Source organism: Ammodytes marinus (genome assembly GCF_949987685.1).
Source record: "Ammodytes marinus genome assembly, chromosome: 3".
In the NCBI taxonomy this organism is placed as follows: domain Eukaryota; kingdom Metazoa; phylum Chordata; class Actinopteri; order Uranoscopiformes; family Ammodytidae; genus Ammodytes; species Ammodytes marinus.
The window spans coordinates 21,995,293-22,022,077 of NC_137232.1; the positions used below are offsets into that span (position 1 = coordinate 21,995,293).

Consider the following 26,785-nt stretch of genomic DNA (forward strand, 5'->3'; position numbering starts at 1 on the left):
CAAGACAGTTGAGGAATCTTAATTAAACATACTGGGGGGCGCCCTTAGCTCAGTTGGTAGGGCGTCCCCCCCATGGGCCTCGGCCAGCAGCGGACATTAGTGCTGTATTAACCCATGCTTGATCAATTACTTTAACAGGCGGCTCACACAAGAACTTGTTTCTTAAGATGGTCTCATTAAATCTGCATAAACAATATTTTTTATTGATTTAGCATTTAGCACTATTCTGAAGGTTCTTACATAAGGATTTGTTCATACTGTTAGTTGTCCATGGTCTGATTTATTAAAAAAATTATGAAAATGGATTTTATAAATAATAATTTTTGATTTATAAAATCAAAAAAGACTATCAATCATCTGTTCTTTTAAAACGTTGCTTCTGCTACATTTGCATATACAATTACACTTATAAAATTAAAACTTTAACTACAAAAATACGTGTTTTAATGTCAGTAATCAACTGGCAAAGTTTCATGACGATATCTGCAAGTTATTTTTGTTTTCCAAAAAAGGGTTTTTTGCATTTGTGCACTATTTACCAAAGCTTGGTCAATTCTATAACCCAGTAGGCTAGCCTAACAGTTAACAATTAACATAACTTGTTTACTTTAAAAAAACAGTAAACTTATCTGAATTAATTTGATTCCAAATGACATGTCAGATCAACTACCACAAGGTTGTGCTATTGACTAATTTATGTAGCCTACGATGCATAATCAATGAATTCAACATGCAGCATAATAAAGACACAGGATGCTTCTCTGGCATTATTTCTACAGTCCTGACTGTGTATTCTCACCTGCATTGTCCCGTGCCTTTGATATTCAAAGTGAAGCTCTGTCACATTGACAAGCTAGTCTGTATGTATATGTGTCTATGCCTCATGACACAGTAGTAGTGGTCTGCTGCCCCCTGTGTGTTACTATCAGTAGGTTGCGCCAACCGTGACTGCGCATGCGCACTGAGTGTGCGGGCGCAGCTTCGCCGTGGTTTCGGTTGAGCATTCTTGGCAACGTCTCGCTCAGTGAACAGCCAGTCGACCATCGGCCGACGAGTTCTTCCACAACGTCTGGAGAATAATTTTAACGGAATAGGAGCCGAGCGGAAACACCGGAGCAACATTAGGTAAGGCGTGTGTGTGTGTTTTTCTATCTGAACAGTTTTAGTTGAACAGTGCGGGCTATTCAAAAGCGCCGAAAAGTAACGAGTGAACTAAACGTAAGCGACCGAGGAAAAGACGGAGGCAGCCGAGCCGACCAACTTCACCCAAAGCAGAGAGCAGGGTCTTTACTACGGCTCTGCTGTTAGTCTGAATACTACCTACAACCGTCAACACCGGCTCACTGCTTCACTTCCACATCCTGCCGTTCATCAGAGTAAACATTCTGCCTTAGATAGGCTTCTACCCGCTAAAATTAATCAACTACAACATATTCTACTACAACCTTCCTGATCATTAAAGCTCCAGTGCGCATGCCCGTAGTGCTGTGCAGACTTTGGGGTTGTAGTTTTTTCGTACCTGAGATAATCACAGTTGCGAGGGCCAAGCGAAAAGGGTAAGACTACAAGTTCCAGACAATGGGAGCTTTGTTTGGGAGCGGAGCTAGCCAGCTAGTTAGCCTGGACGAGCTTTGAATTTCGAGTAGTTTTGCTGCAAATCGGAAGTTGCCTTTGCTGGAGATTTGTTTCGGGATGAGCTGAATGAGGACATGTGTGGCAGTGCGGTCACATACACGTATTTTTCTTTTGGTTGCAGAAGTTGTAAATGGCACTGCAGTGCTGTAACAGGTCGTGCAACATGTTTGTTTTCTTTAAATCTTGAAATGAGAATTGATCGTGCTCTAACATAGTTGGACATGCAGACTGTCCAGCTGTCAAAAAGACGTGTGCACAGTGCGCTGGAAATGCAAGTATGTGTGTAGGCCTATATCTATGCGTGTGTGCTTGTGCAGTCGAGTGTGTATAGTGAATGGAGAGGTGATGATGCCTCGGCGTGTCGTTTCCCTTTCATAAAGATCCCCTTGTTGCTGCTGTATTCCCCAGCATTCGGGAAATGACACGTCGAGGATCAGGATGATGGATCTGTCGTGCAAGAGCAGCAGAGCATGGGCACTGCATATTGTGAGCATGATCGTTTACGATGGTTTCCTCCCATCTGGAACTAATGGAATAATTATTAACGGGTTAAAAAAGAACGATGTTAAAGTGTCCAACCCAAGTTATCCTATTGAGTGTGTTGAGCAAAACACTTACTGCCCACGGCTTGCTGTACAATAGGGGAAATCCTGCATTTCATCCTCAATTTGAGAGGAAATCAGATTTGTATGCAGTCAACACAGTGTTGTGTATATGTATGTATGTGTGTGTGTGTGTGGTGTAGTAGTTTCAGCTGAATAATAATGACATGGCTTTCCATATTGTGGATTCAGTTCCCCTTTGATCAAAGGCTGTGCACCAGACAGCAGAAGTCAGTTATTCTTCTTACAATGCGTTCTGTTTAGTTTCCATGAAGACATTCCCATACTTTTCAATGGCTGTTTTGAAAATGTAAAGCGAAACTAAGCAGACTCTACTAGTCATAGCCTGTAAACGTATTAGGGGCACTTTACACGGCCACGCAAAACGGTGCATACGCAGAAAAATTTCTGCGGTTGCACTATATCATTTACAGGAAAACAGCAAACGCAAACGCAAACGCAGGCATGAACCGCAGATTTTTGAGATCACCTCCGAGGGAGGATTTTTTGGAAAACTTAACGGTTTTGGTTTCCTGTAAACACCGAATCCATTTCCCCTGATAACGCTGACGTCACGGCTCCACCCTCACACATGCGCATTGCGTTTGGATATAAATAGGCATGCGCCGTCTTTGTAGGTCCACGTGTGCCAGTTGGAAAACAACAACAACAATGGCGGATCACCGAGCTGTATTCATTGTGCTCATGGACGTTGTGCTGTTGCTGATGCATTTGTTATCGTGCCACCAATCGCTCCTACAAGCAAATAGGGAAAGAGTTGTGCTCTGCCTGTTTTTCTAGCTAAATAAACGTGTGTCACTTCTATATGCCAGGGACACGGCTCTACATTAAAAAAACACTATCAGCGTGCAGCGGTTAAGTTAGGCTACTGTTCAACAAAAGGAGCATTAAGGCTACGGCTTCACAGTAAAAGCATTTCACTGGCTAAACATTCATAGCATTTCGCTGGACACACGTGAGTTGACTTTTATTTTGAAGTACGCCTAACAGGAAAATATCCGCTCACGAAGCCCCTTCACTATCAGCAAGTCTGCTGTTTTTCCGAGTTCAATGCGGTGAAATAAGAGGACAGAAAGCTTGTCTTTTACAATATTTGTAACCCCAAGCTTACACCAACCGCTTTATGAACGTTAGTGGCATTAATTTTCGGTTACAGTAAGGTTTTATGCATCAAATTGTACCGGAAGAGCTATCTACTAGGCTGTGTCACCGCTGACTATTGGCTTGGCATGGCTGCTACTTCAGCGATTTCGGCCCGTTTCCTCTGAAAACTTTGTGTACGGGTGAAGATGTCAGATAAATTGTGTCTGAACGGGGTTTTTTTTTTTAAACCAAAAACGGGAAAACTCACGTTTTCACCGTGTAAAGTGCCCCTTAAGGGTCTGAGCCACTATTATGTTGTATGACACACTGCTCTAGTGCGATCTTTGTATTCAAAACAGTTTACATTTACACAAGGCTGCCTGACTGCTCATTGGTAACCTTCACCATCGTTGTCTCCCATGGACACACACACACTCGCATTTGAATGCTCGTTGCTTGTTTCATGTCTTTCTTTCGTGGATCTCTTTACCTGTCTAACTAAACAAAATTTCGATTAAGCGATTGTGTGTGGGGGTGGGGACTGCACTTATAGTTCAGAATGACTTATTATATCTTCGAGTGAATGCATCTGCATGTCCCTGCAGGCTGTTTTTGATGAATACATTTTGAGAACCACAGAACACAGGAATTTTAGTCTGTGCTGTCATTGCTGTTGGAATACTCAAATACACTGATTGTGTTATCAGACTTTTATAGATTAATAGAAAGCAAAAGCTCAAAATCTATAGGGTATAACATTTCTGAACACATTTCTCTGGTGGTACTTCACCTTTTCAGATTTTGTCCAGGATATTTGTCGCTAAACATATCATACGGCAGGGAAAGTCCGGCTGCTAGCTCCATGAAGTCTGTTGGACCATGTTTGTTTTTGGTACAATGATATCACATTATCATGCTAATCTAGGCTGATACCATAACTTTGGACCCACGTGACGTCACATAGTTGTAATGCACCCCCAGCAGACGGCTTGTAGCTGGCTCCAGATAACAATGTCTAACAGTCTGTGTGTGATCTTGAGGAACAACTCATATTTTGTGCTACTTATTTTGGTATTTCATGGCAAACAGCTGCGGGGACAAAGGATCCTGTCTTCAAAGAGAGCAGCTGAATGTGGGCCACCTGAGTTATTTCGCCTGCAAACATTATGTTGAATCACCCAGTCATATCTTCTTGGCAGAAAGTGACTCATTGTTGATTTTTCCCTGTTCCTTTAGTCTTAAAGGGATTTTAAAAGCCTCACACACATTCGATACGCCTTTATCAGTTGGGTGAACAATATTCCCAACAACAGTCTTTTGTGATTTTTTTTTAAGGCAGAAAAGATTTGTATGTTGGCACCAACTCTGGTTTAAAGCTGGGGTGGAGGATTTGGGGAGAAAATGGCAGTTGGGAAAGAGATTTGAATCCAAATACCTCAACCGCTCCACTTGTTCTCTTTGGTCCCTCCCCTAGGGTCCCTCCCTGACATGCTCTACACCAACAAAGTCGTGTCAAAGTGAATGGACAGTCCCAACAGCCAATAAGAACAGAGAATCGGAGCCTCACTCTGATTGGTCAAAGTGTACAGCACGTTAACTTTGACCAATCAGAAATCACATACCCCAGCTTTAAGTTCCCCTGCCCCGACTGAGACACCTTGGCAGCCCTCCTCCTGTCTGTAATTTTAGAACGAAAAGCCTCTTGCCGGGTTTCTATTTAATCCTCAGGGTATTAAAATAAAGGCTTATAAGACAAACACGAATATACAGAGAAATACACAAAGTCTCAAGCACTTTTAATAACATCCATCACCATCATTGGGAGATGAGGCTTCCTTAAGCCATCTGGTCGACGTCAAGTTGCACAGTGGAGAGGCATACGTTTGTGTTTTAAGCAGCGTGAACATGTTGCATCTTAAACTTGAGCTTATTGAGTTCAACTCATCGTCAACTGATGTGTCTGCTACAGGGCTACTGTACTGACATTCATTTCTTATTGAATTATTATAATATAATTCTCTTTCTAGTTTATTGGCTTCCTCTTGCCAGCACTGTGACGCAGGTCCATCCCGTGTCAGTGATTAATTTGAATGGGTCACCACCACCCTGTACGTAGTCACACCTGGCATCAGCCTCCTCCCAGCAGGGGTTGAATGCAGCTGGGAGGATGTTACTTGACTGGGCTGAACACAGGTGGCTCTATGTGGGTTGACCATTTTATTTTTATTATGCCTTTTCTGATCTTTCTTTTATCCATTGACGAAGAAAGTGAGGCCAAACCTTTCTTATGCCTCCTAAAATATTTAAAAATAAAGAAAGCTAACGTTCATATAGACCTCCCATTTAAAGAAAATTAACCTGATAGTCTAAACTACCAGCTTGATCGTGCGTTCAGTAGTCTTGCGTCACACACGTGTATTACCCAGTGTGCACAATATTGCAAACCTTCCCCCCTCCCTTTCCCCACTCTCTTTGATGTATTTCCCTCCCCCGAGGGTCTTATCCATAACTCAACCGGCATGACAGTGTCAAGAGGTCAGAGATTTAGAGAAAGAGGAGCACACTATGTGTTTTCCTGAGATGAGCCGTTGCTTTATGGCCTTCCTGTGCAGCAATAAAACATTTGCTAGGTAGGTGGTTGATCCGTCAAGCCTCCCTCCTCCCTTCTCATCATTTTCTTCTTCTCACTTTAGAGGTCATATTCCTTCGAGGTGTTGTTTACCAATCTGTATCTTCTTCTCAGGGACGACGATGAATCAGAGTGGCAGTCCTGCGTGTGTTTAAAATGTGTTGCTGCTTGCATTGGACTGGTATTAATTGCTCACAGTGTGCCATTTTTATATTTTACAGACGTAAGAATCTTCTCAGTCTAGGTCTCTCCATAGGCTCCATGTCCCAGGCTACGTCTTTCTTCTCTTGGCTCCTCTCTGCGCTGGGTATGTTTGACTGGGGTAAATATAGCCTGTTGGTTTTAGCTGGAGGATAAACACAGATGTTGAGGAGGCCTTTCTGGCCACAGGTCGGCCTGCGTCCTCCGCCTGGTCAGCGCTGGAAGGAGAGGGGAGACAGAGAGTGCGAGAGAAGGCCTCACCTTCCATGTCCAACCACAACACACTTAAAGAGGGCACCAAGCTTTTGACAGGGTTATTGGAGATGTATACTTTGCTACAAAGCATTTAGACAGCCTTTCAATGTGCAGTACATAAAAGGGTGATTTACGCTGGTCATTTGGCTATTTGAAGTGGTGAGTTGTCAGGTGGTGAGTTTTAACTTACTTAACACTCGGGATCTGTGTTTGTTAAAACAGAGGGGTCGTTCTGAGGATTCTTACCCAGACAGGACTGTTTGGGTTATTTCTCGATTCTCACATCGAATCCAAGGCCGTGAGGGACGGGAATAGCTGCGATAACTGGCTACATGTCTGCTTAGTCCTGAGCAGCACTGAATGTGCTCATTTCCATAACAATAAGGGCTCTTATCTGTTACTCTTTCCCCTCGTTTATGATGCGTCTCTCTAGCTTATACACGTCTTTCAAAAGACACTGATGATGTTAAATTGTGTCTCATTGCTGGGCTGGAAGTGACTGCTGATGATAAAAGCATAAATCACGCTTTCAATCTGTGGGGTACAGGCTTTGTACTTCCAAAACATTCAGATACATATCCATTCATATGGATTGTCAGGCAGAAGCCACCTTTCACTCTGCGATGTCTTCATTGACTTGTATTTTTCCCACATCTTGTTTCTTGGGTCTTGGGTGTTGAGGTTTTTCTGCTGCTTTAATGGGAGGACCGTGTTGTTACACCTGCTTCATATCTGGCCCTAACTGGGGCTTCACACAAGGGGTTGACAGGTGGTTGTGTGTGTGTGTGGTTGTGTGCGTGTGTGTGCGCGTGCGTATATGTGCGGACAAAGAATTCTGTCATACGCCAACATAGCAGAAATGTTCTGGAAAGAGGAAATCCTGCATGACGGGATAAAGGAACAGCTGATTCTGTCTCTGTCTGTATTTATGGAGTGAGGAGAAGTAAATTAACCTTGTGTGTCCAACTCCCTGAGCTTGACCATTACACACCTGTCAAGTCATGAGCTCACCACTTGTTATCCATTTGAGTCTGAGCTGTCAGGAAGAATCGGAAACCGCTACAGTTACAGTTCAGCAACACATTCTGTTCTCAAGCAAAAACATGAAACATTATTTAATTTGTAAATAAATCAGATTATTCATTTAGTTTATTAAATTACATAAAAGAACCCAAGTCAACATATTCCTGTTGATTATCTAGCTCACAATATAAAACCCAAAGACATTCAATATTAAACAGAGAAAAGCATTACATTCTCACTGTGAATATGGCATTTGTGCTCGAATAATGGCTTGAGTAATTGCTGGAATAATGACTATTGCTGGGAAGTTCAAAAGCCTGTCATCTCAGTCAATGACTTCAATCCAGCCCAATTTTGTCTGAACAATGAGTCAATTCTCCATCTTTAAAGATGTGTACACGGCCACGTTTTTTTGTCTCTTTCTGTAGAGCAATGAAAGCATCTTCGTGGCCCCCAGACACCTCATGTGAAATTCCATCTGTATTTCATTTGGAGTCGCTTGCCGGCCGGCCTGTTTAGCTTCTTTTTTGGCTCTCTGTGCTGCCTGCTGGAGGTCAAGCTGTCGGACAGGAAGTGAGTATGTGCTGAGGAGGATGCTGCTAGTGTGTGTGGAGTGGAGATGAGTGTTGCTATGAATCAGACAATGGGCGTCAGTGAGACAAATGCTGTAACACTGCAGAGATCAGTCACTAAGACCAATGACCAGTTCACAGGACATGAGCAAAGACATTCCTCCAAAAGCTCCTGAAAAATGTTAACACAATTTGTCTCTGGCATGCAGCTGATATCCTGGACTCTTTTTTCCCCCCCCCCCTCCTTTCATTGTTGGGATAGTTTAGTATTAGCTCATCTGAGGAGGAACCATGCTGCCTCCCAACTGCTGTTCGGGAAAGAAACAGTTGGAGAAAAGGGTGTAACACCAAATGTCAGGAAACGTGTAGATTTGCATGTTTCCCTCTTCCTCTGTCACTCAGGACTTTTTTCTTTTTGCGACCTACATTTCTGTTTGCAACACAGACAGCTAAATAAATAAACACCTTGTGTCTTTGGTTCTTGTATCTCTGTAGTATTTAACTTCTTCTGTCTCATTGTAAGATGTACGAATCAAAAGTCAGTGTCTCCCTATTTTCCTTCATTTTGTGGTATGTGTTTAGAGAGAGGCATACATACATGTATGTTGTCTCCCGCCCAAATCCCCTTCACAGGCTATGCTGACTGTGTGGAGCCATTGTTTTAATGCTAATTTAGTATAGCATGTGGTCATTCCTTGAATGCCTCCTGGCTCAGTGATTATGGTACTGTATCAAAATGTGAATTTTTTCCTCCTCATTTCCAAATCAGATTTGATCCCGGGATGGAGGCTATTTAGTGGGCTATTTCTGCTCAAGTTCATTTGGTCTGTGCTGCACACAGATGGTAGGCTAATGTATTTTTGCTGTTGCTGAGGAAGTGGAGATAATGTGTTGAGACTGCTCTATGTGTGGGACATTAGGGGATTTCTGAAAAAACATACAGCTGTTTTGTGGCTTTTTAAAATCTCCCTGAGTATGTAATCGTGTGTGTGTGTGTGTCCTATGGTTATTTAAATCAGAATTGTTGTCATATCGCAAAGCTTCTCTCTCTCATAGTTGCCGTTCAGATCTACAAATCCCACAAGGGATGGTGGTATGTTGCTTCAGGTAAGGTGAAAAGAAGAAATATGATCCAGGAGAGCCACTTTGAGTTATAGATATACGTTTGAAGGCTTATTAGATGCCAAAACACACGCTCAGTGCTTTACAATACTGTGAGGAAGGATTTTACTTTCTTGAAACGGATCACTGCAAAAGTCATCTTATCCTCCATTGCAATAGTTGTGAGGTAAAAAGTGACGATGTTCATGTTACAAAGTAGAATACCAGGAATCTCTGCTGGCATTAAACTAACCAATGGAGTCCATTGCTGGAAGATGCTGCATTGTGTTGCTGCAAAAAGGTTGAACTAATGTCTTTTGGCAGACAACTACACATTTTTTTTACACTCTCTGGACTCAAACTGGACTGTCTATTTTATTCAAGTCAAAAGCATCAATTCTCTATGTAATTATCTGTTGTAGCCTGAGAAGGACGGTGTTACGAACTCCTGTCTTCCCTGCCAGTATAGTGTGTGTGTGTGTGTGTTTCTGGGTGAGTGTGTGTGTGTTTGTGTTTCTGGGTGAGTGTGTGTGCAGCAGTGACAGCCTTGTTAGCTGTCCCATAGGAGTAGTCCAGCGAGCAGCAGAGGGGAGAAGGAAGTGAGTGAAGTTTGGGTGTTTCTGCACACAAAAGTAGCGGCTGTTATCATCGTGGGAGAGGAGGAGACGGATGAGCTGATAACTCTGAGGGAGAGAAATGGCTTGACAAGGGAGGAGAGGCTTAAAAGGGAAGCCTGTTGGTTGAATAAAGCCAGCACATGGAGCTTCCTTCTCCTCTTTCACCCCCTTGATTCATCCTACCTATTCTTCCTCCCTTTTCCCCATGACCTCTACAGCCGAGCTCTGATTAGATCACTTTCTGGTTCAGTGTGTAAGGCAAGGTGCTACCTGAGAAAATAATAATGATTCTCATGACAAACACAATGAAGGAGAAAAAAACACAGTGGAAGTGTAAGAGAGAGAGAGAAAGAGTGAATGTGATAAAAACCCCATTCTCCTGAGGTGAGAGCCTGGGAGAATGAGTGAGAGCATATTGTGTGTGCGGAGAAAATGCTGTTGTGTGTTTGTGTCCCTAGAGAGGGTGATGTGGAGCAGATCTCCTCTCGCTGTGATGAGTACAATTAAAGGTGGAGTCAGCGATTCTGGACAAAGCTTGTTGTCAAATCCCCTTTTGTCAAAATCAGTGAATACATCCTCATGATACGCTACCTGTCCGTACATAATGTGCGCTGAACAAAAAAGTCTGATGTTAATACACAGCCTATAGGCTCTGTTCTAGTATGTCAACAAAGGGGGTGCACCTTAGCTAGCAACATAACTTTACAGATTTTGACACCAATAATCTTTTTCCAGAATCGCTGACTCCACCTTTTTAAGAGAGGCAACTGAAAAAGGTTTAGAACAAGAGAGCGGCAGGAGACAGTGGACGTTTTGTCATGGCCCAGGTGACTGCCTGTGTTCGCTGAAGGTCACTGTTAACGCCCCGCCCTGTGACAGAACTTGTCTGACCCACTTTGTTGCCCAGACGGCGCTCAAACACTCACAAAGCCTCAGACATGCACTTAGGCAACCTTTCATGGTCAGCTCCTTCTACCAACACATGAACTCTGTCACTACTCTCAACCCAAACACCTCTGCACACACATGGCTGCGTCCATTAAGCCCATTTCTACCATGCGACTACTGCAGACACACTTTCCTCCCCCCCTTGTGGTGCATGTACCCACTCACAAGCACAGTTGTCTACAGAGGGCCCTGTTTTTCCAGTGGTTCCCACGTCTGAATTTGACAGGAATGTTGGCAGCCCGGTGGGGAGCCTCCAGGCTCTGTTTTTTTTCCTCTCTACAATTTATAAAGGGGTAGTTCAACATTTTGGGAAGTGCACTTACAGTAATTGCTCTCTTGCTAAGAGTTAGCTGAGAAGATCGATACCTCTGTCATGTATTACTTTTCAATATAAACCTGGAGCCAACAGGAGCTTAAATCCACCATCACCTTTAAAGCTCACTAATAAACATGTCGTATTTTAAATCCTTCATCTTTACCAATACCAGAGTGTAAAAACATCAAGTTGTGCTTGTACAGGGTGTAGTGTGTTGCGTATTTATTTTCCAGCCATAGACACATAGTTGTATTGATCTCCTTATCTACAGTATCTCACAAAAGTGAGTACACCCCTCACATTTCTTCACATTTTTCTTTATATCTTTCCATGGGACAACACTGAATAAATGACACTTTGATACAATGTAAAGTAGTCAGTGTACAGCTTGTATAACAGTGTAAATTTACTGTCCCCTCAAAATAACTCGACACACAGCCATTAATGTCTAAACTGCTGGCAACAAAAGTGAGTACACCCCTTAGAAAAAATTTACAAATTGGGCCCAAAGTGTAAATATTTTGTGTGGCCACCATTATTTTCCAGCACTGCCTTAACCCTCTTGGGCATGTAGTTCACTAGAGCTTCACAGGTTGCAACTGGAACCCTCTTCCACCCATTTATGACAGCATCACAGAGCTGGTGGATATTAAAGACCTTGCGCTCCTCCACCTTCCGTTTGAGGATGCCCCAAAGATGCTCAATAGGATTTAGGTCTGGAAACATGCTTGGCCAGGCCATAACCTTTACCCTCAGCTTTTTTAGCAAGCCACTGGTCGTCTTGGAGGTGTGTTTGGGGTCGTTATCATGTTGCAATACCACCCTGCGGCCCAGTTTACGAAGGTTGAGTGCACATGGTCAGCGTCGTACACAGAGGTTGCCTTTGGAAAATAGACGTATGAGTGCTGCCAGCATTGCTGAAGGGCTTGAAGGGGTGGGGGGTCAACCTGTCAGTGCTCAGACCATACGCCGCACTCTGCATCATACTGGTCTGCATGGCTGTCATCCCAGAAGGAAGCCTATTCTAAAGATGATGCACAAGAAACCCCACAAAAAGTTTGCTGAAGACAAACAGACTACGGACATGGATTACTGCAACCATGTCCTGTGGTCTGATGAGACCAAAATACATTTATCTGGTTCAGATGGTGTTAAGAGTGTGGAGCGGCAACCAGGTGAGGAGTACAAAGACAAGTGTGTCTTGCCTAGAGTCAAGCATGGTGGTTGGAGTGTCATGGTCTGGGGCTGCATGAGTGCTGCCAGCACTGGGGATCTACAGTTCATTGAATTCTAACATGTACTGTGACATACTGAAGCAGAGCATGATCCCCTCCCTTCATAAACTGGGCCGCAGGGCAGTACTGCAACATGATAACGACCCCAAACACCCCTCCGAACGACCACTGGCTTGCTAAAGAAGCTGAGGGTAAAGGTTATGGACTGGTCAAGCATGTCTCCAGTCTTAAACCCTATTGAGCATCTTTGGGGCATCCTAAAACGGGAGATGGAGGAGCGCAAGGACTCTAATATCCACCGGCTCCTTGATGTCGTCATGAATGGGTAGAAGAGGGTTCCAGTTGCAACCTGTGAAGCTCTAGTGAACACCATGCCCAAGAGGGTTAAGGCAGTGCTGGAAAATAATGATGGCAAAACAAAATATTGACACTTTGGGCCCAATTTGGACATTTTTTCTTAGGGGTGTACTCACTTTTGTTGCCAGCAGTTTAGACATTAATGGCTGTGTATCGAGTTATTTTGAGGGGACAGTAAATTTACACTGTTATACAAGCTGTACACTGACTACTTGACATTGTATCAAAGTGTCATTTATTCAGTGTTGTCGCATGGAAAGATATAATGAAATATTTGAAGAAATGTGAGGGGTGTACTCACTTTTGTGAGATACTGTAACTGAAAATCTCCACTCCTCCCTTAAATTTTTTCTGCCTTTCTTCTTTTTTTGCCCCTGAACTTTTTGTCATTAGTAAAATGTTTTTACTCCACGCCCCAGCTGTCTGTGCCTGGAAAACAACTAGGCCAGTGTATAGCACATGTGCAGCAGCTCGGTGTGAGCGCACATGCATACGTGAGAGTGCATGCAAGGCTGTAGAACCACACCCCAACTCTTAACCAAACACTGGGAGAAAGAGAGGCGACTTCTGGAGGGATTTAGCTTGTTGTGACAGCACTCTGCACTAGTCTGGGCCGGGACACTGATGACTTCAAACAAAGTGACAGCAGCGCGGGCCTTCCAGCCACCCATGCTCTCGGTGCCCCGGCCAAGTTTGCAAAGAAAGTGATGATGGTGATACGGTGCTACAGTCTCTCACAGTTTCGTTTGAAGTTGCCTGGAACAGACACACCTTCAAAATAGGTTGTTATTAGAGGCCAAATTCCACTTAAGAGATGCTTCTGTCAACCAAGATGCCTAAGATTTTTAGGGGCTGAGCTCTCTATTTGTGTGTAAAGCTCACCCTCAACTCCCATCTATTATTGAGACTTACACCAGCAATTGTTAGGGATGCACCGATCCACTATTTTTTGTTCCGATCCGATTCCGATATCTGGGTTTTGGATATCGACCGATACTGTCCGATACGATATCATAATTGTTATACATTTCTTTGTTTGTGGTGATGTTATGTGTAAGGCTAGGAAGGCTATTTTTTTTTATATATATTTTATGTTTTTTTTTTTTGCACAAGTAGCTTAAACTGCAATATATGTTGTCAGCAAATATTACTACTCAGATATACACAATCACATTATATATACAACAATTGTTAAAAAATGTAATGCTCATTTCAAATAAATTATCAAATTATTTGAACTTTGACCTAGTTGGCCACCGTCCTTTCAAGGAGCAACCGGTGATACACCAGCTGTTGGCTACGTGACATTGGTTGCGTTCCGAATCGCATACTTTCTACTATATAGTATGTAGAAAAAAGATTTAGGATGTCCCGATTCTTATGGCCAGATTTAGGATGGTTAGAAGTACCCGGATGTCCTACTTCATGCGGCCAAGATTGTTAGTGTTGAAAAGTGCATCCTATTTGGGCGATTCTGACCCACAATCCAGTGCGCACGTGAAGTGACGTAACATCGACGAAGCCTCCATATGAAAACAAACGGGGATGCGACGGATATAAAAGCAAGAGGCAAGATCAAGGCGCAATGTTATGATGAAATAAGAGAGTAAAGTATGTCCCAATAGTATGCCTACTGCATCCTAACTAGATTATTTTTATCGTCGGATGTAGTATGTAGAATAGAAAAAAGAAAGAGTATGCGATTCGGAACGCAACCATTGTCAGAGCGAGGCAAACTAAAAGCGGCACCAAGCGCAGTAGGAATACAGAGAGGGAGGAAGAATATCAGCATATGTGTTTCCCTTAACTTTATACCACAACATTAGCGTGATCTCGGAAGGGTAAGCAGTGCTCGGCGAAATGCTAACGTTAGCTGTGCTCGGCGAAATGCTAACGTTAGCTTAGCTGTTTGCCTACATTCCCTTTGCAGCGCTGCTATTGCCAATCAACAGTGACTGCCTTGCATCATAGGAATACACGGTCAATAATGGATATAATATGGACACAAAAGACTATCAATATTGGATCTTTTGTATGGATTTATAAATCCACGAAAATGCATGTTCCAGGATGGATCGATAAACTCCTTTAAACTACGATGGCACAGCTGATTTGGAACGGAACAACAGCTCTGTTTGCTTCCACGGGGAAAAAGTAAGAAACTCCGACTTTGGTGTGTTTTTTTAGAACGAGTATTCGAATCCTCTCTCCCTCCACCGAACGTCGGCATCTGCTCGCGCGGGGCTCTCGCCCTTTCATAGTAAAAAAATCGGATTTTATATTTATATTGTCAGTCCGATATCCGATCCGTAGATTTCGCCCATATCGGACCCGATACTGGATCGTATCGGCCCCATCCCTAGCAATTGTATACATTTTATCAGCTACTAAGCATCAGCTGCTTATGAGGGTTTAAACTTAAAGTAAGACGAGTTCGACCCCCTGGATTCTGCAGGGAAGATGTTGACAGAACTTCAGTCAGATCTTGTCTCAATTTAATTTTCCATAGTGAGGTGTTCATATGTGCTAGAAGGACACACACATGCACACTATACTCTTGAGTTAAAGGGAGCCACACCTTTTCCTGTAATCTTCTTTCAGTCGAGACAAACCCCTCTTTATAATATTTTCTGAATAGACTGTGTTCACCACCTGCTTCTTAGTTTGTGTGTGTGTGTGTGTGTGTGTGTGTGTGTGTGTGTGTGTGTGTGTGTGTGTGTGTGTGTGTGTGTGTGTGTGTGTGTGTGTGTGTGTGTGTGTGTGTGTGTGTGTGTGTGTGTGTGTGTGTGTGTGTGTGTGTGTGTGTGTGTGTGTGTGTGTGTGTGTGTGTGTGTGTGTGTGTGTGTGTGTGTGTGCGCGCAGTCAAATAAGAGCTTGGTTAGAATATCTCAACAAAAAAACAAGTAAACGCTACCATAACAAATACATTTGAAAAATGTATGCAATGTAAGAATAGTGGCACATTTAACTGACACCTTTATCACAAGTGAATGTTTGCGGCAGATTTCAACAATGTTTGTGTCCACACAAGACAGTGATGATAGTGTTGAATGGCTGGGCGATGGGCGATGAATGGCTGCAATAGTGACTCTAACCTGTGTTAGATCCTTGTGTAGGCGGGTGGGGTTTCATCCTTTTAACTTTAGAAGGATTAGACGTCTCGCAATTAGTGACACATAACCAGTGTTGTTTAATTTATATTGTGGAAGATAAACTTCTTCAGCAATTGGGCTATTCTGTCTAGTGCTCTCAGTGGAGATAGGTAACTTGAAATTCACCTTAAACCTTTTTGAGTGCTTGTACCACAAAGTAAAGATCAATATCTAGATAAGGGAGCCGTGTGAGTTTTGTGCTTCTTAACAAATGCAGACCTCCTAGATTAACTTCTCTTGCCATTTGCCTTTTTTTGATTCCCTGTCTCACTGGCTGCATTCTTTTGTTTCTCTCTTTTCTCACAGCATCAGTTTGTACAGTACTTTCAGCGGCTCTGTGTTTCAGCTGGGTCTCAATGGACCTAGTGTACTGTGTTTGCTCTCACTAGTCAAAGTCCCGCAGGCAAACAGTGCCTGATCTCTCTGGGGCCTGGGACTGTGTGCAAGAGCGGAGCTACAATACTACAGTTTCACCATAGCCTCATGTTACCAGAGTGTCTGGCTAGTGACGCTGTGTGAGAAGTGGGGGGGATGTGTGTGTGTGTGGGCCTGCAAGAGTTGGCTAGGGATTCAGTGTGGACTCCTGCAGATGCATTTTTTTTTAAAGAGAGTGCATACAGATCAATAAAACGAGAGTCACACAGACTGGGGAGAAGAGGTTGAAACACTAGATCACACATTACAGTAGGTGTGAGAGGAAGAGCAACAGACCCCTGTAAAAGAAAGATTCACGCCCCCCTGCCGCTTTCTTCAAGGACAAGCAACAATCGGCTGTTATCCTCCATGTGATTCAGATGCACGTTTGTGTCCAGATGAAGTTGAATGTTCACATTTTTGAGCACGTCTCTCTGATTTAATCCAACTTCCCCCCTACCTCGGTTTCTCCCAGTATTCTGCGAGACTAGTAATTGCTCCCCTCGGCTGGTGTTGGCAGACGGAGAGAGAAGGAGGGGGGAGAGCAAGAGGAGGCCGGAGTGATTATGAGACTTGGGGTGTGCTTTAACCCACTTACCACACTATCTCAGGGTCTCCTGCCAAAACGGTGAGCTTAGTGCTTTTAATCCTCTTCCCACAGTGAACTGATAGTTTGTTGCTTGCGGCTGCTGTCTTGTTTTACCGCCTCCAAATGTTACATACGTGAGGTTCTTTTACACCCCCTTCACAATTTGTGGTTATTGGTGACCATGGTGATTTTTTTTCTCTCTCTTCCAAGTATACAAGGTTGGATTTGTCCATCTCAATTGCTTGGTTTCCATCACCCTGCAGGGTTCGACATAACCAATGGCCCGCTGGCCCGGGGCCAGTAAAATCATATGCAGGTCAAGTTGATTGGCCAGTCACTGTCCCGCCCGGGCCAGTAACGGCCAATCGACTTACTTTGCCCCCTTTCTTTCTTCCCACTGCAGAGGTTGAGGTGCAGAAAATTAAGTGAAAACTGCGCTTTTCCTTTAGCTGCCGCCGTAATGTTACAGTATTTGCATCAAAGCCGTAATGGTAATACAAATGAGAGGCTTTTTTTAACCGCTGTGAATGCGTCTCCGGTGATTGTGTCGGTTGTAGACAGAAACTAACGGAGGGACTCGGATCACGGACAGTTCCTTAGTCGTGCAGTTCCTTAGTCGTGCAGTAAAAAGTTGTGTTGAACCCTGCCCTGCTTTTATGCACATTTTGAAGTGTTATCAGTAAATGATGGAAACAGCAAAATTTGAAAAAAATCCTCTAATTTGCAAAAAGTTTTTCCACTTGCGCCGTATAAAATAAGAAAAAAAAGGTATGAACTTTCCAAAGATTCACTTCATATTTAGATGGAATCCCGGCTGCGTGTTTGTAAGAGGTGTGTGTGAGTTGTCGGGGCAGTTTCCTGGTCATAAACACATCAGTGAAGTGGCCCTGCTATCGTTTGAAGTGAGCTTCCCTGGCGTTGGCCCTTCCAGCGCTCAGAGCCAGCCAGCTAAGGCAGGCATGTTTGTTTACCCCCCTCCAGACGTGTTTGTGCCGGGCGGGCCTCTGCCACTATAGTCCAGGTTTGACTCCATCCTCGTTCAGCTCATTGCCAGCATCACATGCGTTTTTACCCACATTGTGCTTCATAAAGCCACGTTCCTTGCATTCTTTATGTGCAGGCTTGTGTGTTCCTTTTTTCACTTGCATGGATGAGTTTCACTGAGAAATGTAGACCACACCATTGATGAAGCCAAATTGTGCACAGAGCTTTAAGCGTGGCTAAATGTTTTCAAGTGTTGGATTGGTATTTTCGCAGCATGCGCGTTTTCCAAGCAACATTTGAAGTAGTTTCCTCTTTTGTGCAAGTGGAAGTGCAAGATGGTGGAGGGGGAGCAGGAACAAGGGAAGGCTGATTCATTGGTGGGTATGCAACGTTGTTAGGAGCATCAACAGCAGCCCTGTCACTGTAGGTTTACGTCTGATCTCCCCCCTCCTTCAAGCAGAGTGGAGTCATGGCAGAATCGGGGTCAGCTACGCTTCCTCAGTTGCTACCCGGTCCTTATTTTACCCCAAAACAAACTCTCTCCTCTCTTTCCCTTCCCATACCTGGCACCACTTTCAATATCCTTCCCCCTCATGCATCTGCTCTATGCACTTCCATGCCATGTGCTTGTTAGGGGAAGAAGATAGGGTGAGATTTATTATTAACAAAGGCTGATTCTAGCACTGAAAGGAAGAGTATTGTCTGAATAGTCCATGTGGAGGGGAGCACGCCAGGCGATGGTGAACAAATTGAGCTTTTTATACAGAATATCAAATAGTTAAGAGGGGGGGGGGGCACTGATGGGACACAATGACTGGTGTGATAAAAAAGAGTTTGTGCTGTTTGTGTATGCAAGTTTTGGCAAAGACTAAGCTGCTTAGCCATGGCAGTACTCCACTTTAAAAGCAGCATACAGTACGTTGGTATGTAGTCCAACACTGCATTAAAGCTCTGATGAGCTCGGGCAGCCATGAAGACTCATTACCATCTCATAAAAGATCTTTGTCCTCACAAGACTACATTATCTCTGGTGAAACTACAGCCAGTGCTCTGTGTTGTTGTGAATCTATGGTACAATGACTTTGCTAAAACCGTTTGTTAAGGTCAGAGTTTATGACTCAGATTTAATATTACTCTCATAAACCCAGTGAATTTGTGGAATGTAGACTTTGAATGCGAAAACAGGACTTTTATTCCTTGCACATCTCCTCAAATGGATGCTTTCTGGTTTTACAAGACTATTACGGCTGTCCCTGACTCAGTATTTTCCAAGTTGATTTGACTATTTGTGGTAGGCGCACTATAGGCAGGCGTACTATAGGCAATCAGATTAATCGGCTGAACCGATTAATCGGTCTATCTCTACTATGCATCTCTGATGAAGCCGGCCTGCTCTAGGCTATAAGGCCTGGCCTGGCACAGTGTGCTTGGTTAAACAGATGGCTCAGTTCAGGCTAGTGTGGTGGAGGGAGGAAACATGCAGAAAGGCTTTTAACCATCTTGACTCGAAGGTGACACCGGGACTTCTCCTGATTTCTTTTAAAGATTACTTTTTGACATTTTAATTGCTTTATTAGATAGTTTGGAGAGACAGAGATGAAATGGGGTATAGAGGGGAATGACATGCCAGACTCAAACCTGTGGTCTGCTGCTTCGGCGGAATGAGCCACTATTGGGGGGGGGGCTCTTACCACTACACCACCACGAGCGCCCCCCAGATCTCTGCTGAAAATTACAAGTGTTTCAAGGAATAATTCCATTTCAAAAACTCATAACCAGCACAAGTTGGTAGGACATCATCAGTTACTATGACTTTCCCTTAAAATAAAAAACCAAAAGCATACATTGCAGGATACAGTTGCACTGTGTTTGCGTTTGGCACACCTGCCAAGTCAAAGGTCCCGGATTCTAATCCTGTATGAGTCAATTAAACACAAGCTGGTTGCGGTTCATTAAAAATGACGAGCGTGTTCCAACTAGTCACTGTTTGAATTTCTGCTTTATCCTTCCCTATATGGGATGACAATGGGCCCTTTCAAGAAATGTAGAACTGAAAATTTCACTGTAAACGAAGAAAAAGAAACAGTTAAAAAAAAATGTATTCACTACAAGCCTGAGTAATAGACTGCTGTGGTTTTACTGCAGCGTTTGGAACTTAAGTCCAAGGTGATGTGGTGGAGCATAGAGGCAGCCCTCAGTCAATATTTGTCTCTGCGAGTGCCTTACCACTGGCAGGAGAACAAACTGAAATGGTCTGGCAAACGTCTTACACAGAGGTACAGGGTTTCTCTCAGCAACCTCAACTTTAGTGTTAAACTTCCTACAGCTGCCACTGAGTGTGTGTGACACCTGTTCCCCATGTTTTCCAGGTCTGTGTTTATAAAAAGCATCAGAGCAAAACCACAGCACTAAGTGGTTAGTGGGTGGCTGCAGCAAAAGCACCATTAGATGCTCAAATGTACAGCGTTTGTGCCTAGCTTTTGGGCTTTAGCTTAACGTTTGCATTGTACACCGCTGTTGTGACACGCCGTCAGCAAACAGCTTGGACATAGGCCACCCAGCAACAACTGGACGCTCTGCTGATTATCACCCACTCCTTTTCTCTTTTACTCCCTCTGTTCTGTCCATCTGGCAGGGAAAGAGTCATACACAGGTGGGAAGGTAACACAGAAGAAATGTGAGAAATGACAGCAAAAGACGAGGTGGATGCCAAAAAAAACCTGGAGGAAATGGAGATCCTAATGAGCAGAAATGTGTGGTACTGAGGGTAACAGTGTGTGATTCAGCAACACATGTGGCATTTTAAGAGGCCTACTCATCTCGTTAACCAGACCTTCAACAGAGGCTTTGAAGGTCGCTTTACATTTTCCACCCCATCCAACACAGTGTGGGAGCAAACAGGAAGTTGTACTTCAGGAGCAAGGTTCAGAGTTTTCTTATGGCGTATAGAGCTGTTAAGCGGAAGTGGCTTACTTCCGGGACATGGGACCTCTCGGCTCGAAAAATTACAACGGTAGTCAATGGAAATAAATGTATTATTTTCTGGTCCCAGTCATGAAATGCCTTCGATTACACATATGTTTTGTATGGATTTAGATGGTATTTTTTCGTGCAAAGAATGGAACAATTTAGCATGTAGAAGCTGGATACGGTCAGGTTTTGTGCAGAGCGCTTTTGTGGACTACAGCTCTTCGCTGCTCTTGACACTTATGATATACGTCACCACCACTCGTACCCGCTTAGCTCAGAAACATGGCTGTGTCTTTAATGCACTTTACCGCCTTCTTTCAATGCCAAGACAAAAGTCTTCAGCGTGGCAAAAACCACTACACAAGTGGACATGTGGAGAGTTTCAATTTCTCGAGTGGGGAGATTGTTGGCGTTGTCCACGCCAGCCATTAGCATTAGCACTGTCAGTCGAGAAGTGGAGGGAATGTGTTGAGGTGACGTCACAGAGGCGACAAGACTTGTAGTTGTTCTCGTAACATTTTTTCAAAAGCCGTTAGACGAATAATCATACAACATACCGTCAAACTCTTCACATGAAAAATTATCATTTAAACCCATACAAAACATATATGTAATCCAAGGCATTTAATGACTGGGACCAGAAAATAGTAGATTACGTTCCATAGACTCCCATTAATTTTTTTTCAGCCGAGAGGTCCCATGCCCCGTAATTCCGCCACTTCCGCTTAACAGCTCTATTCATACTAGGAGCAGTTGCTCTGTGCCATGCGTGATTGTCCCCCCCTCCCCACTCCAACGCTAGCCTGTACTGCTCTTAAAGATCTGGACCAAGGCACGCTTGCTTCTTGCCATACGTCTCTCACCTTATGGGCTCAGATTTAGGGATTGGGAGCCTGAGCTATCCGATTATTTAAATATAAGAATCCGACCAATTTTGCAGCAAACTTTCCACTTCCACATCAGACCAACCCAAACCCTTAATTAAAAAAAAACTGTGCCAGAGCCGAGAATGTGTACCGTGCTTGAGTACGGTACGGAGCACTCGTGCTGGTCAAACAGACTAGATTTTAGAGGGGCAAACATACTTGGCTTAGTGTGACTGCACCTTTACTAATACTGAGTTCTGTTTTTTTTATTTTTTATAACCAAATTCCATTTGAAACATGTAAAAGATTTATCAGTGCCCTACCCTGAGAAAAATAAACTGATATATATAAAAGCAAAGCCCTCTTACAGTTTCTCTTTGTGTGAGTGTACGTGAAGAGGCTGTCGGTATGACTACCAAAGCAACAAACTGTTAGTCCTTGTTAATGGAAGAGGGCAAGTGACTCACAGCGTAGTGTAACTCGATTGGCTAGTTTGCTCAATGTCATCCTCACTGTGCGGTGAATGCTGTCGCGACAAAGTTGTATTTCCTGTTTTGCCAGGAGCCTCCAGCAACCGGCGGCTTTGTTTGGGGGATGTAGGTTTGGGCTGTTTGAATGTGAGACTGTTCAACAAAAGAGAAATTCTTGGAGACAAACGGATGCACACACAAACATAGTTGAATTATAATTTTTTCTTTGTATGATGAAATCGCAGTGAGGCCGCCTTTGAAAATAACTTGACAGTTACTTTTTCAATGCCATGTCACTGAGATAATAAACAGCACATGTATGTCTATTATTTTAATTTGTACTGTAATATAGTGACATACTGTATGTAGGATTCAGTATGGCCTCAATAAAAAGTAAAATAGAAAAGGGATCAATGTGGTCTCAATGTGGTATCTCCATAACTGCCTCAGCCTTAAAGTTGTGCGCCAAGAGAGTTTCCAAATGGATCAAATATGAAATTAAATGTGTCTACTACTAAGATAGTGAGAAGCATAGCCATAGTGATGCTTGACATAATAGCTATCAGTCTTAAAAGAAAGATAAACCAGCAACAGCTGTTTGATTTTCTGCTTACATTTAAGATGACGCAAACTTACAAGGGGAAGTAAATGAATGGCATTTAGCGTTTGTGGTATTCTTTTTATTACCTGTCGCCGTTTTGTCGTAACCTGGTGCCAGCCATCTGAATTGCCACCCACCACATCTCTGATTTGTTTGGCCATTCAGATAAGCTTGATCTTGTTTCCATTGACATTTTTGTACAGAACAATATCATCAAAGGTGGAGAAGATCAACCCAAGGTGTTACAAGTTCACATACATAAAATAAGACACATGTTAATTACACCAAGCAACTGCTGCTGTAACTTCCATGTCGAATGAAAAGGATGTTGTCGGGATGAATACATCTCTCGCTACTGATTGGTTGGGGGAAACAAAACCCTGCTTCCAATAAGAAATTGCCTTACATGAACACAATATTTGACTGTCTGAATGAATTAAATGACAATACTATCCATTTATTGTGCTAGTATTGTCCACATTAATCATTTCAGCCTGTCCAAAGAATGACATGTTGTGAATAGGGAAAAGTAAGTAAATGAAAATATTTAAAAAAATAATAATTTGTGTGTAGCATCATTTCTAGAACGGTCATGTTACAGAGACTGAGGAGTTGTAAGGCGCTCGGCTCGCCACATTTCAGACAGTGAGAAATTTCAGTCAGCCCTTAAAACTCTGAGTGGCTGTTAAAAACATAGAGGATCATGTTTTTGGGATCATGCATTCCTCCTTGTTTTTTTCCATGTTCATGTCTGCCGCTCTCCCACATTCGTCATTCTCTGTCTAAAACTTGTTTTTTTATTTTGGCTAAAAGCAAGCTGATCCCAGACATTTCTCACCAAAACCTGAACACAGAATCACAGAGAAGTGACTCAGGCTATTATGAGTTTTGTGTAATCATGACTCTTCTGAGATTAATTGATAAAAAAAAAATTGGGTTTCATTTTATCAGAGTTTAACAGTTGTGGTCGGTGGATTCCTTATCAGCCAGACTCTTAAGTGTACAAAGCTCTTTCTTGCTTTTAGACTCAGGCATTGCAGCAATAAATATAATAAGAAGGTTTGGAGCTTAGTACGCATACTTTTTTATCAGGAGGTACTCGTATTTGACCTCACTCAAGAGGAGAGGGAGGAACAAGGGAGTAATAACTGGGTTTTTAATTTCCTCTAGCAGCTTTCAGCCAGCTTCTGCTGCTCGGCTGCCTCTGTGTTGAGTCCCGTTGGGTATTGGTGGATTGAAGGGGTCAGGATCACTGCGGGACACGGTGGATTGGACGGGTTCCATCAAATAGAGAGGTGGAGAGGGACAAGAGACGGACAAGTTTATTTTAATACTTATATTGACAATTGTTCAGTCTTAACTTCTCCTGTGAAAGTAATTTTTTCTCCACAATACAATAAGGACTGACTGTGACCTCGGGTATACCGTAGTGTACAACCTTCCATAGGTCAGCTATTCTTTATGGTCATTATTTCCACGATACAATAGTTATGTTGTTAAAATCAATTGTTATCTTCCTTTAACGCAAGTTTCTCCTTTCTTATGGTTTAGCTTTTTCATAGTTTATATTTGTTTGATATCATTTACACAATGGTTTGTATTTTGTGTTATGATGGTGCAAGTTCTATATAGAAATCATTGAAAGCCACAAACCAACAAGCCTCTGTTTACCACATTCACTCCAGGTCTTTCTCAAGAGTTTCTCAAAGGATATTTGGCAATCCAGCATCCTCTTGTGTCATGATGGGAAAGATTAGGAGAGAAAATGTAGAGGAATATAACTATGTTTGGGTTGTTGCCGTCCTGCAGGAAAGTGGTAGGCTTTAGAGGCACTGGGACACATTTATTTTGCTGTGCTGGTGGAGCTGTGTTTTCCTGCGATAGACATCAATGTGATAGTGGCTGCACTGCCTCCATTATTTCTGGTCAAGTCTTACTGTATTTCATTGGTGGAAATTGGAATCCAGGTGAACTTTGGCTGTGTGCATCTTGCACCTGTGAGTGTGTGGGATGAATTTCAATCCTGTAACCGTGTCATCCAGACCAGTATGTTTGACTCCCTTCTTTAAGAGAGCGCAAACCATCAGCGTCAGGTAGAGCTAACAAGAGGCTAAATAACAGTGACTCTAAACCTTTCTGACTGCACCTCATTTCATGGAGGAGAATTTGCACTGAATAATCTCTTCATTGGCCATGCAATTAAACCCTTTAACTTGTTCTGAATCTGATTTGACCTTACAGTATTACTCCCACAATATGCCAAGGAGCCTTTCCCACACTTTGTCTCGGCCTAAGCACCGGCTGTGCTGCAAAATCCTAGTTACAGAACATAATGTTTGAGTTGAAAACCCCCAAAGGATTCCACCGTTTCATCAGAGGAACCGGCGGCGCTATTATCTCTTATCTCTGACCGCTATCTCTCAGCACTGCTAACACACTCTCTCTCTCCACCAGCTGAGCTTATCTGGGCCATACAGCTATATGCATGCTGGGTGGAGGGAGGCAGCTGCAGTCGTTGTTTCCAAAGTCTGAAATCAGGCCAAAAAGTAATCTAAGTCTATCACAAATCATTCTATCTTTCAGATGTAGTGACTTTTCTTAAAGCCAAGTTATAGTACAGATCTGACCTCGAGTCTGTGTGACTCACTCACTCCGGAGAGACAGTGACTGAGGGAAAACACTGAGAGATAATTTATTCCTTTGGGAGCTCACAAAGTCTTCATACAATAAGCAGGGTTCGACATAACGTATAGCCCGATGGCCCGGGGCCAGTAAAATCATATGCAGGGCAAGTTGATTGGCCAGTCACTGTCCCGCCCGGGCCAGTGACTGGCCAATCACAGTTCAGTATCTTTTTGTAGACTACATCATGGTTCATTGAAATGCGCGTTGAGAGTCGTAATGAAAGCAGTGTTTATTTAAGACTCAATATAATAAACCTAATATAAAATATATTTTTTAATGAAAGGCCAGTGGACAACCGATGCGTGGGCGTTTTGACAGGCACCGTTGGCAGAGCTGCCTACCGTCCGCCTGCGAGTCGACAAATTAGTCGACTTACTTTGCCCCCTTTCTTTCTTCCCACAGCAGAGGTTGAGGCGCAGAAAATGATAACTGCGCTTTTCCTTTATCTGCCGCCGTAATGTTACAATATTTGCATCCAAGCCCCAATGGTAATACAAATGAGAGGCGTTATTTAAACGCTGTGAATGCGTCTCCGGTGATTGTGTCGGTTGTAGACAGAAACGAACGGAGGGACTCCGCTCACTGTACAGTTCCTATAGTCGCGCAGTTTGGCACTGTGTTTTCAGGCTCGAGACATTCAATCAGATCGCGGAAGTCTTTCCCATTGAAATCGCTAACGGGGAGAATATCCCCGGTTATTATTTTAGCCACAAACCACAGTTCATCTGCGTGGCGGCTCACTCGCTGGCGAGATCACACGGTGAAACGCTGCTGTGATCGGACGAAGGCATTGTGTGTTTCTAAGGTGATTTAACGTCATAGTCTTAGACGAGCGTTTAACTTATGCTGCATATTTTGCACTGCATTGTTTTTTATCAATAGTTTGAAAAAATGGTCCCACACCGGACTCTTATATGTGAAGCTGACACTTCATGGAGAAGTGACACTCCTGCAGCGCGCTCACGACCAGACGTGAACTCACATACACGGTGAAATCTCCCATTAAAAAAACGGCATAACCCACTGATTTTCGGATTTCTATTCTATTTTTAAAGTCAACTTGAGCGAAAGTGGAAAACCGGTCATTCGGTCGACACATTCACATCCCTAATGCATATAGAGAAAGTAATAAAAACAGCCTACCACACCACAAAGAATGATCAGACCTTCATCTCTTATTTATTTTTTATGTTTGAACATGACTTCTGCAGGTGAACTATTCATTAAACTGCCCAAATTCAAGAATAAAAACAACCATCAAACTACTGGACTTTAAAATACTGGCCGACTCTTTCAACATACTTTCAGTTGTAGGCTTCTATCAATATGTTTGCCTGGTTTTATATTATGTGTATGAGCAATATCAACATTTCATATCATTAACTAAAAGAAAAATAACCAAATCTAAAGGGAATATCTATACTGTTACAGTATAGATATTCCCTTTAGATCTGGTTAT

The 26,785-nt window shown here is 43.1% G+C and overlaps 1 protein-coding gene across 2 annotated transcripts in view; it reads left to right on the plus strand.

Moving 5' to 3' along the window:
- Positions 1-989: 989 nt before the first annotated feature.
- Positions 990-26,785, plus strand: part of sipa1l3 (signal-induced proliferation-associated 1 like 3) — a 74,471-nt gene continuing 48,675 nt past the window's right edge. For both annotated transcript variants that reach the window (XM_080024922.1, XM_080024923.1), the window contains exon 1: positions 990-1,125. The gene's annotated coding sequence lies outside the window, so the exon portion shown is untranslated. The remainder of the gene's footprint in view (positions 1,126-26,785) is intronic.